Source organism: Electrona antarctica, assembly GCF_951216825.1.
Source record: "Electrona antarctica genome assembly, chromosome: 1".
NCBI lineage: Eukaryota > Metazoa > Chordata > Actinopteri > Myctophiformes > Myctophidae > Electrona > Electrona antarctica.
Genome location: NC_136806.1, coordinates 50,438,539 through 50,451,410, shown reverse-complemented (window position 1 = coordinate 50,451,410; position 12,872 = coordinate 50,438,539). Strand labels below are relative to the sequence as shown.

The 12,872-nt window shown below is 42.1% G+C and overlaps 1 long non-coding RNA gene across 1 annotated transcript in view; it reads right to left on the bottom strand.

Annotated features, from left to right (window-relative positions):
• LOC306927946 overlaps positions 1 to 6,561 on the bottom strand; it is a 36,079-nt gene extending 29,518 nt beyond the window's left edge. Inside the window, exons 1-2 of the long non-coding RNA XR_013790614.1 lie at positions 6,436 to 6,561; positions 1,720 to 1,812 (exon numbers count right to left, since the gene is read on the bottom strand). This is a non-coding gene — a long non-coding RNA (uncharacterized lncRNA). The remainder of the gene's footprint in view (positions 1 to 1,719; positions 1,813 to 6,435) is intronic.
• Positions 6,562 to 12,872: the final 6,311 nt, after the last annotated feature.

Here is a 12,872-nt window from a genome sequence, read left to right as displayed (position 1 = left end):
TGAGAACCTAATGCTAAGTGTATTGGCATTCGCCTCTGGCGCGTACAGTATGTGCTCAAGGGAGGGCAAACAATTCCAGAGATTCCTTTCGAAGCCTCGCGGAAGCATGAGCGTACGTCACAGAGCTCATGATCGGGTCTGATAAGTCCCGGAAAAGATGCGCTGTGATTGGCCAGTAGTCACTTGAGTGGCAGCGTGACGTAGCGTGCCTTCCACTCTTCCGGCGTACTTCCTCCCCTAGTGTAAAGTCTTCCGCCCTCCCGTCGACACACATCGCTCCAACGAACTGCAGCGGCCAATGAGGCATCTATTTTTTTATATATATATATATATGCTCACGCCGCGCTGTGAGCTTGTCTATTTTCACTACTACTTGAATTTATGGAATTTTTCATTTTTATTCATTTCTTCGTGGAATAACTGAGAAAAACAGAATGTTTTTGAAAATGTAAAATAAAGCAACCAATAAAAATGTGTCCGGGACCCATTTGTGGGTTCTCGGAGTGTTTGGGAAACAGTGGTCTAGGACTCTCCAAAATCGGGATACCAAAAAAAAAGTACCCGGTCAGCCTCTACCTGTGGTTTCCAGAATACCAAGCAGCAAGCGCTCTCTCTCTCAGGCTGAAAAACAACATGTGCATTGACGTCACGATATTCTTTTCACCAATTCCAGTGAGTGCTTTTCCACATGAAGGAATAAAGATCTACTCATCCCTGACCCCGAACAGGCAATGTCACCTCTGTCAATAATGGCTTTCATGAGTCAATAACCCCCGAAGCAACACAATTCTTTTCAAATCCAAGGGAAACGCCAGAGGAATTGGATATTAATTGTATTCCACTGGAGTTGATTGCCTGCATGTTTGCCCAAGTGCCTGTGCCTACGCACAGGGTGTGTGTGTGCGCGTGCGACGTGCGTGCGTGCGCAGGGGGGAACTGCATGGGCTGGTGAATCACAAATCTATTTTGGTATCGGAAAGAAGAGAGAAGCTGAGCCCATAATTACAGTCATGTCAGTGATGGGAACTCCCATGGAGGAGAGATGGACACAGCACGCAGGTACAGGAGAGGCGCGCACACGCACGCACGCACACGCACATCTACCCTTGCACTGTGACTGTAACTGTGTGATAATCTGCAAATAAAAATCAAGTAAATAAAGAATAGCAGATCCACAAGCTCACAATGTGTGCTGCTATTTTCGAATGGCCGACATGTATATAGGGCTGAAGTGGTTAACGTATATTTTGTAATAATAATCAAAATCTATAAAGTAACTATAGTAACTAAACTCTTCAAATAAATGTAGTGGAGTAAAAGTACAATATTTGGATCCGAGATTTAGTAGAGTAGAAAAGTATTGGAAATTGGAAATACTCAAGTAAAGTACAGATATCTCACAATTGCACTTAAGTTCAGTACTAATGGTTACTTTACACCACATTATGAGAAACAATGTTGAAGGTTCAAGAGTTATAGGCCAAAACATGACGTGAGCTTTTACAGCACCACCATGAGGCCGATTTGAACAATTTCAGATGGATCTACGAGGAAATGACCCCTTTATAATTATACATTTGCTCTCTCTACACACACCTTTGTGTGTGTGTGTGTGTGTGTGTGTGTGTGTGTGTGTGTGTGTGTGTGTGTGTGTGTGTGTGTGTGTGTGTGTGTGTGTCACTGCATCAATGTCACCAACACAGATTCCTCGTGACATACCTGGCAATGTCTGCGACATGTTTTCATCATCCTACAGTGCAGTCTATTCACCTGCTATGGTGTATCCTTGGCTTCATTTGGCTCAGCTCAGGGCTGTGGACACAGACAGAGAATACAAAAACAGCATGCTTTATTATTCAGTGAAAATGTTTTACCAGTGTGTTTTGTTGAGTCAAGGTGTGTGTGTGTGTGTGTGTGTGTGTGTGTGTGTGTGTGTGTGTGTGTGTGTGTGTGTAGTTGTCTGCTCACTTTTTGGCTGTAAAAACTCAACACCCCCGAGAGAAAAGAACCCTGGGTAGGTATTACAGAAATGTTATGCAAGAGACACTTTAAAATGCATCCGCTGATTCCGGTGCACTCGTGCGTATACAGTGTGTTAGACAGCGCCGCCAAATGTTTTAGTGTCAGGATATTCATGTGCCGCCAGCCATGAATATCAGCGGTGTGTTTACTGTCCGACCGTGACCGGGAGCGTGTCTGTGTGCAGACAGGTCGCAAATTAAAGGTGAAAAACTGGAATAAATGAGTGGAGAAACACTTCCATACAGGCATACTGCAAGCAATTAACATTGTGTCATGCTCTGTGGGCATTTATATAACACTGCTGCTGAACGGGGCCAGATGACCTCGATTTCAATCAAAACAAAAGAACTGGTCATTAATACAACTCACACTGGACTGAACCGAACCCACTCTCCATTCATGGAAAGGCAATAGAACAGGTTGATAATTGTACATATCTTGGACTCATCTTGGACAATAGTTTTGATACACACATTCCCCCTCACCTCTTGTTATGACTCTACAAAAGCATTATTCAACCCATTCTGTTGCACTGTTCCCCATCATGTTTTTCAATATATTGACAATGTCTAACAAGAACAAACTATTCAGTAGGCTATTATTACGCATATTGATTGGCCTGCCCTTCCCACACCCACACTTTCTGATATGAATGATGAAGCCATATCACACGCATAGCACTCACAACAGTAAATTACACTCATCATGCCCTCAACCGTCACTTTACAACCATGCCATCAGGACGGAGATACAGAACTTTGAGATGGGGAAAAAGGTTGGTCCACTCAGCCATTGCAGTGCCAAACAAACTGCCTCGCTCAGTCGCTGATATGTTGTTTGTTTACTCTGGGGAATTGTTTTAGTTGATCATACTTGTGAAATGGAATATCCCTTTGGGGCGAATGAGGACCGGTTATGATTATGATTTTGGATCCAGATGGCAAGAGAAAACAATCTAAGTGACTATGAAGAAGGGTTCATTATTTGGATATGGATGGCAAAAGCCGCTCAACTGGCTAGTCTCAAGTGACTAAAGTGGCATCTGTGTTTTGTGGGAAAGATAAGGGTTAGACATTGTGGTGACAATGATGTGCGTGCATAAGTGCAACTTATGCACGTGCAACTCTTCCTCAGGTGACTGGAAATGTGATCAGACTGTTAGCAAGAATATCTACATATAGAGAGAGAGCCCTGTTATAGCGCTGCAGTGCATGACACAAAAGTTATTCTGAGTGATCACTTTTATCCTATGATGAAACACTTCGGTCCACTTCTCCTCCAGAATGACATTTCTATCCACAGCGGGCACAAGGGGTCACTGGATGGTTTGATGACAATGACAATGACATGAATCGTATTCTATGGCCTTATTTCACCCGATTTCAACCCATTTGAACATCTATGGGAGATTATGGACTGATGTGACAGACGGCGGGCGCTCCGACACCATCATCAAAACACTAAATGAAGGAATATTTGTGTTTGTGCTCCATCTTGTACAGTCTGTATGTGTTTGTATATAAGTGTGTATTACATTAAAAACCTGCATATCATTTCATCTAAACATGTTAGTTACTGTGTGTGTGTGTGTGTGTGTGTGTGTGTGTGTGTGTGTGTGTGTGTGTGTGTGTGTGTGTGAATTAAGCAATATTACACGAGAGGGTGTTCTCTTTATCGTCATTAATGCACGCTACGGTGCCTAACTCGCCCGCAAAGAACACCCTTGAGTGTAATATTGCAATTATACAACAGTTACCCTTGAAACTAAGATAATCGCCGAAAAATAATACTTTTTCAATGACAGATGTAGTCACTACAACCACTAATGTCCCAAGAAACTAGCTAGCCTAGCCACAGAGTCTCCTGCGCTCTGAGAGAAAAGCACAGCTGAAGTCTTTATTTTGATTAGCCGTTCCATTATCGTGGTTTAAGCATGGCTAGAAAGCCGTTTCCACCAATCAGATTTCTTCCTCAAAACGACCTGTTGTATAATGTATATTGTTGTATTGTCGTAAGTTGTGCCTGTCTGCTGTTAAGTTTAGTCAACGTGCTAGGCTTATAGCACTTACTGCTGGAATGAGTGAATCCAATATGTCCAACAGTCCATGTAGGCCTACTCTGTACACTACAGTACTCACAATAAATCAGGGGCGTCATGTGGAGCATCAGGTTTATGGCAATTGCCCACCCCCTGTATTCACATTTAACCTCAAATTCAGTTGTTTTATGTATATTGTCCCCAATTCTGATTCGTTTTAGCAGATTAATCTGATTTCATCACAATCGATGCCAGTCCATCTAGATGTGACATGTGTTTTAGATATTGTATGCAACAACCATTCATTTAATAACCACTTTCTCTTTTCGTCCCCAAACAATTAGCAAAGGTAGTACAAGTTCTACAAGCTTGTACAATGGTACAAGCTCTCGGGCCCAGGCGGTGGCGTAACCGTCTGGGCACCCGACTGGTAATCCAGTCGCAGTGTGCCGCGGGTTCGACTCCCGAGCCCGACACGGCCTTTACTGCATGTCTTCCCCCATCTCTCTCCCGTTTCCTGTCAGCCTACTGTCTGTCCCTTCAAAAAACCAATAAAAGGCGTAAGCCGCAAAAAAATATCTTAAAAAAAAATAAAAAATGGTACAAGCTCTCAACGCGTCGCTTGGCCCAGTGTTGAGAGCTTGTAGATCCACTATTTTCACTATTTTAGAAGTGGGGCTTAAGTGGTAACTTATTTTTTGCCACGTTCCCCATTTCTTTCTGAAGCTGAAATTACACCTCTGCAATAAATCTCCAGTAACATGAGGCTTATCCAATCACAATATATGGAAAGGCAGCCTATATTATACAATATTCCAGCTGCATTGCAAACAAACAACCGATGAAACACTCCAGACATGATTTAACACTTTCAGCACCACAGCCAATGAACAGCGACCAGTAGCCTCATATCATTCATTCAGACTTTCAGAGCATGCTACACTAACTACACCATATACCCGTATTGTGCCGAATATAAGACAACTCTGATTATAAGTCACCCCATTTTTCAAGACTCATTTGTGGAAAAAGAACATTGAATGTCAAATAGTCTAGTCCCCAATTATAATAAGACCCCGCTTTTTAGGATATTGACATTGGAAAAAAAACATACCGGTAGTCTTATATTCAGGCCAATAGGGTATATGTTTTCTGTTGCAGTTTTCTACAATGTTGCAGTTGGATAAAGGGGGTACTTGGAAAATGACGACAAATACAGCACAAATAAGAATTGAAGCGCAAAAATAAACACTGACGTAACCATGTCTCGCAAATCTTACATTGGCAGTCAAGAATATGTCAGCGATTATAGGACAGTGGGTCTTAAACTTTTTTAATTTCAAGGACGCCCTTAACTCTGAGGGTGTACACTGTACAGTCACATACAGTCCATAATTGATTACAATTGTAAACTCTGACTCTGTTATAGACCCAATAAGGCAGGGCGCGGGCCAAATGCAAAAAAATAAAAAATAAAATCTTTTTTTTAAAGAGAGAAAGTTACAGGTATGATGTGTGCGATATATAAAGTGATAGATTATCATAATGACAGTAATCCTAAATTATATTCTATTATATCAATTTGGAGAGAAATTAGTCTCCTGTGTGTGTGTGTGTGTGTGTGTGTGTGTATCTTCAGCTAGTGCTTGTTGACGCTCGTTCTGTCAAATAGGTCTATTCTAAGGTATAGCATATACTTGTATTATAGACATATATCACCCTGTGCTCATACTTGTGCACAAATGTATTAGCCTAAATAAATCTTTGTGCCGCTGTGCGGCCCAGTGGGGCCCACACAATCATTTTGTGGGCCCGACCTAATCAATACCCCTGCAATAAGGGTTTGGAACCCCAACCCCCTCAAGGAAGCCTGAGGGTCTCTGGACCTCACTTTGAGAACCACGTCTGGCTATAATTTAAGGCAGTGGTTTACAACACTTTTCATGTCAAGGGCCATATTTGAGCCACACCACCATTTGATGACATTTAGCCTCTCAGACCCAAAACTAAAGAATAGGCTATTTTGTTGTTGTTGTTGGATAAGATTTTGTCCACAAATCCATGCTGTATTGATGTTGCCGTACCATATAGGAGAGATATTTGATCAAAATAACAATTCTTCTACATTCTCTAATTGTGTAGACTATAGGCCTAAATTAAGCAATGCAGACAACAATTTAACACTAAAAACCAAATGCATTTGGAATTGGTTTCCTTTTAAGCTCCCAAGAGTTAAAGCAATAAGGGTCCAGTTGGTTACCAACTCTCCATCATTTAGCTGGGGACCACCTGGAAACCTCTCAAGAACCACTGGTGGTCCCTGAGGCCCGGACGACTGGTTGAGAACCACAAATCATTTGAGCATATGTACTTACTTCTTGGCTGCCTGTGTGAATACATTCTTCTAACTGAGCACCCTCCTGGCCTCCTCAAAGTGTTTCTCCAAGTCCATTATTAGGTTACCAGTGCCACAGCAACACGGCTATTTTAGCCTAGCTCTGGTCCATAGCCTTACTGCTCTTGCTGCCGTCGACGGCATTAGAGCTATGGACGAGAGCTAATTTTAGCCTATCGTTCTGCAGTGGTGGACTGTTGTTGTGGTTACGCAACGGTGAAACATTCTCGAACAAAACTCCAGGGAACCGGGAGTCGCGACCTTATAGTTTTAGTTTAGTCAAAAAAATAATAATTTGACAACTGGTGGTTCGTCAACCCAGATAAAGCCCCACACTTGACGTATGGCGGTAATGGCGCGCGTTTCATGCACAGTTTGGTATTCCACATTCTTCTTGTTCCTCTCTGTTATTATATCTTGGTAATTGAATATTATGAATATTCTTCGTTTAAAACGTAATTCTGTGGGACAGGGAGTGTTCTAACTCCCTGAGATCTGACCTGGCATAGCCTGATCTGTTTGATTTGACACAGGTGACAGAAGTTCTCTCTGATTGGACAGAGCGAGGTAATTCAATATGTCAGCCTATAAAATTATTATTATTTATATAGAACTTTTTGGTTAATTCATTCTTACTTGTATATGTTGGCTGGAAAAAACTGAAACATTACTTATTTAAACAAATTTTGTTTTGGTAAAGAGTAGAATCATCAGCCATCTGGTCCGTGGGTGGGTTAGTAATAATAAAAAACTGTATTGTCCCAAAGGATATTCATCTTCACAGGTCTGATCAAAACACCCACAACAAAAAACATATAGAACAGGAAAAACATCACCAAGACAATAAATAATTGAACATGAGGTCCCCACTGTGCACAGAACCATCCGCAAGGCAGTTTGTTTAATGGCAATGGCTGAGGGGACAAAACACTTTTGTCAGTGACATTATAATCCTTCAATATTATTATTATTATTATTATTATTATTATTATTATTATTATTATTATTATTATTATTATTATTATTATTATTTTACCTCTTAAGATATGCTGCTACAGTAGCTAGTCTATAGGCATACTGTTTCATGTCTACTCCTTTCTAGAAAAGGTGTCTGGGATCTTTTTCCATTGTTGCTCCGCTGGTCAAAGGCAAGCAATTTTGTCTATGCTAAGCAGGCTATATTGGTGCTGTTCATTTGTTGTTGTAGGCTTCTGAATGTGCTTGTCATGTCTGGATTACCCCTATTAAGTAGACAGAATGTGGTCAATGATCTCTTTTCTCAGCAGTTGAAGGTAATAACAACAGGCTCTATTAGTTGTGGGTGTGTTTCATTAATTTATTTCTGTAGGGCAGTGAGTCATGACTCATGAGTTGACTGTACAGTTATCCATGCTGGCACAGAACATCCACATCAGACTGGTCTCAAAACTGCTCAAAATGCTGTGAAAGGGCTAATACTACCAGAATGCCCAAGGTTATGTCTCTTGGGAGATCGCACAGTGCTGCCACAGGGGGTCACCAAGGCACAACATGCATTAGTGACTGCAGGTCTTATTACTGCAGCCAGGTTGATTTTGAGAAACTGGAAGAGCTCTGCTACGCCAGAGATCACAGACTGGACCCAACTTGTGACGGAAACTGCATCCTTCAAATACTCAATTGCCAGGAGGAACAATGTCAAAGGGAAGTTCCATGAAATATGGGACTACTTTTATTTGTATATTAAAGGATGGTTGCATTAACAATTTGTAATTGGTAATACATTACGGATATAATCACTATTGTCAACAACAGAATGTGGAGGGGTGTCCATTGGGGTTTTTCTTTTTTGACTGCTAGTTGTTTTGTTTTGTTTTTTTGTTTGTTTTTCTTGTCTCTTTCTTTTGTGTAAGTCATGTGTATTTTGTATGCTTTATTGTAAAAATCAATAAAAAAAACGTTGATGACAAAATGCTGTGAAAGCATTTTTTATTGTTGCACCTGTCGCTGTTCACTTGCGATGGTGCTGTAATGCTGTACAGGTGCCCTTTCATAATTGGTGAAGAGGGATTCATTGGAGGGTTATAGGCCTACTGTATACTGTGCACAGGGTAAATTGTTCAATGCAGTCTCGGTCTGATGAGAAGTTGCTACCTGGTATCCACTTATAGGTGCACTGAAATGTTTTCTTTGCACTCTGTTTACATGAGCATTCATCTTGTGATTTGATTACTTGGGTTTGTACTTTGTAAGTCACATGGATAAACGCATCTGCTAAATTCTTAAACTATAAATTGTAATTGTTTGTGTGTGTGCGAGAGAGAGAGAGAGAGAGAGAGAGTGATAAAGGCAGCTTGACCTTCATTATGGCTGGAATTACAGTATGTGAGAGTGTCAATGGAGCACACGGGGTGGAGAGCAGGCAGGGGTCAACCCCACCCTGTGTTGCCACTAGGAGTGAGGAGGGGTTTATTAGCGATTAGCGCTGAGCCCCAGAGGGAGCCATGCAGTCTCAATTACTGCACACAGCATGCTAACCCCGTCACTGGGAAGTGACTGTGCCCATATACCAGTATGCTGCCACTTTACAAGTAAAATAATAATAAATGGTGCATAGCGCCTTTATCCAAGGCGCTTTACCCATTCACACACACACCGATGGCGGAGGAAACCATACAAGGCACCAACCTGCTCATGGGTTTACCTGCTGGGTTTAATGGAAATACCTGCAGGTGGTTTCAGAGCTACCTGGCTGGGAGATCTCAATGTGTAAAAGCTGGGAGAGCCCAGTCAGGGTTCTTACCCATCTTAAAAGGTGTCCCACAAGGATCGATCCTGGGCCCTGTTCTATTTTCCCTGTATATCAATAACATTGCTTCGACTCTAGATGGCTGCCAAGCCCATTTCTATTCAGATGACACCATTATTTACTGCATTGCTGATTCTGTCCAGCTTGCAACAGATATTTTGCAGCATTCATTTAATGCACTTCAAGATGCACTCAGAGAGCACTAAATGCTGGGGAAACTAAATTCATGGTATTCTCCAGGGTCAAGGGAATTCATTATAATACCTTACATATCACTACCTCAAATGGATCAAACATAGAAAGGGTTGCTGAATACAAGTACCTTGGAATATGGCTTGATGATAAATTTACATTTAAATACCATATAGACAATCGTGTCTGTAAACTAAGGCAAAAAATTGGCTTTTTCTACCGGAACAGAGCTAGTTTCCCAATTCCATGTAGGAAAGGAGTTATTGAAGCAGTCTTTCTTTCTGTATTGGACTATGGAGATGTCATCTATAGAAAAGCTGCTCCTTCTGTCCTCAAGCCCTTGGATGCAGTTTATCACTCTGCTCTGCGATTTATATCTGGTGAACCTTATAGAACTCATCACTGCGTCCTATATGACAGAGGGCCGGCCTTCCTTGGCCGACAGGCGAAATAAACATTTGTATCTATTTATTTTTAAAGCAATTGATGGGACTTTACCGTTTTATATTAAAGCTCTGCTGGATTTGAATCCTGTAACATATAGGACACGCTCCAGTCACTGGCTCACACTAAAGGTTCCAAATGTAAACGCAGAACTGGAGAAAACAGCCTTTTGTTTTAGTGCCCCAACCACGTGGAATGACTTACAGCTTACATTCTGCTCTCCCATTACATGCGGTCAATTTAAATCTTTGATTGCAGACTTACCCCCAAGTGTCTGCAACTGTTTTTAAACATGTATTAGATCACACAATGAAGAAATGTTGCTGTTCTGTTTTGTTGTTTTTGTTTATTGCTTTGAAAATTGTGTATTATTGTACTGCATCTCGACGACACTGCAAATGAGGGAACCCCCTGAGCCACTACCGCCCCCGGTACAACCACTGTCACGGTGTGACATCTGGAGAAGACGTCAGTCTTACAGAGACTTTTATCTCTCCTCTCTTCTCAAGCTCTCCTTTCCTCTCCTCTCCTCCCCTCAGGAGAACAGGTAGTCTGTTCTCAATGTAAATACTGTATGTGAACAGGTAGATTCCTTTATGCAAAGTGCACTGGTCATAGAGAAAGCTGTCAGATATTACTGTAAAGCAACCCATGTTTATGCACAGAAGAACACACACTTGTGACTTTCTATGCACACACGCACGCATGCACGCACGCACGCACGCACACACACAGAGCCGGACTTATCGTTGGGCTAGGGTGGGCTGAAGCCCGGGGGCCCCCGACTAGGGGCCCCAAAAAAAAAATATATATATATATATATATATATTTTTTTTTAATTATAAAATTGTAAAGTGAAATCCAATTCATGTGAAATGTGTGTATTGTTATTGTATTTAGTTGTATTATGGTTAAACCATTGAGAGCTTCTGCCTGCCTGCCTCTCTTTTTAGGGGCCTGGGTACCCCAAAATGAAAACAAAATAGCCCACGCCGCGCACGCCGCGCGCCCCAAGGGGGGCCCTCAAATTTGCTCCAGCCCGGGGGCCCTCAGCAAGGTCAATCCGGCTCTGCCCACACACATACACACACACTCTCTCTCTCTCTCTCTCTCTCTCTCTCTCTCTCAACCTCTCAAATGCACAGCTGTCAAACTAATTATAAACATCCTATTCCACATAGCAAATGCAGATTGATGAGCATCAAAAATAACATCAAAACTAACAGAAAGTTGGTTTTAGAAAATGTTACTTTTTGCTGACTGAGAAGTTCACATCAAGCCTCTATGCAATGAAACAGGCAATATGCTGTTACTGTATACTCACTATACTCACTGCATGTAGAGTGTCTCCTGGGCACACTAAAATAACAGCATTATAATCCCCCATCATAACATAATGAAAGTCATTACACAAAACAAAAGCCATGACAACAGACAAATTCATGGAAGGCAGCCAGTAAATGCAGATGTCCCTCTGTGGCATCGTGGACGTGAGAGAAAAGCTATACAAACTGAGATATTAATCTTTGTTTTCTTACTTAGACAGAAGCCGCTATACCCCTGGGTGGAGGGGAGGGGCATCTTTATGTTCTCCGAAGCTGCCCTTACAGGTCTGGAGCTAAATATGACATCAGTCACTGTACTGGCCATCCTCGTGGAACCATTATACCTTATAACCACAACTCAGAGAAACATAATGAGGCCATCACTAGACACTCCTTTCCAACGGGGGGGAACAACTTTGCACAATATATCATCATGTTTCATCCCGTACGTGGTGATGAAACACTAACAGTAATATCCATGAGGCTAATAGGTTCATGAATCATTGGCCCTATAGCACAACAGTTATGTCTAGAAGAGGCTCAGGCTCATCTGCAATATCGGAGGAACTGAAATACACAAACACATACGGTACACATGCATATGCAGTACCCAATCGTCTTTCTCCCCACATGGAACTTATTAACTTGAGACAATTGGATTAATACTCATGGACTGGAACGACACACACACACACACACACACACACACACACACACACACACACACCGCTGCATGCATCACCTGAAGGTGTTGGGAACGTGTCATCTCCCATGACAACAAATGGTCTGATGAATGAAAGCGAACCAATGAAGACTTGAGTAACCGACGTCACATTTGTGAAACAGAATGTGTCTGAAAGAGTCGAGGTCCTTGGTCAGGGATGAGAGCTCAATCATGACCACTTTAAAGAACCAAGGCCAGATATGAAAGAGAAATAGTCACCCTCTCCTCAGGATGTAATTTCCAAATGGAAAAAGCATTCAGTCTACTCCAGAGAAAGGAGAGTAATATAGTATGTGTGCCTCGAAGAGAAGATCGAAGTTGGCACATTGCTGTGTGTTGGATTACCAATTCCAAACAAGTTTCTGCAATTTGATTTGCATACCGAACTGAATGGGAAACACTGGCCTTCCACAAACCATGGTATGCTCTTGGACAAAAATGGACGGCAGTAATGTCAAGCGTACAGTGAGTCATAATCAATAAAGTAAACAGGCCATATAACCCTGGTATGGTCCTTTATGTGATACACAATGTGCAAAAACAGCAGCGAGCCATTGAAGCTTAATGTGAAATATATGAGCACTGACTGCTCCAGCTGTGTGTCTGACGGCACAGTAGGCTATAAAAGGCTGAGCCTTTGAGCTGCATGCATTGAGCTTGGGTCAAGCTGATTCAGAACTAGGCGGCCTATATTGCAGAGTGACCTTTCATTCACTGACCAAATTGACGGGTTTGTGAAAAGGCTCTGCAATCACGCTGGCATATCCACCAGATAGATAGCTGGCACAGTGCTGCGGGCTGGATAGCAGAACAAAAGAGGCAGAGGGAGAATGAAGGCTGTCTCTGAAGAGACAGGGCTGGCGGATAGGCGGTGTTGTTTGTTTTTGCCTCCCCAGAGTTTGGTTTCACACCCTACCTTGTCTTTTTAGCCATCTGACAGCTTA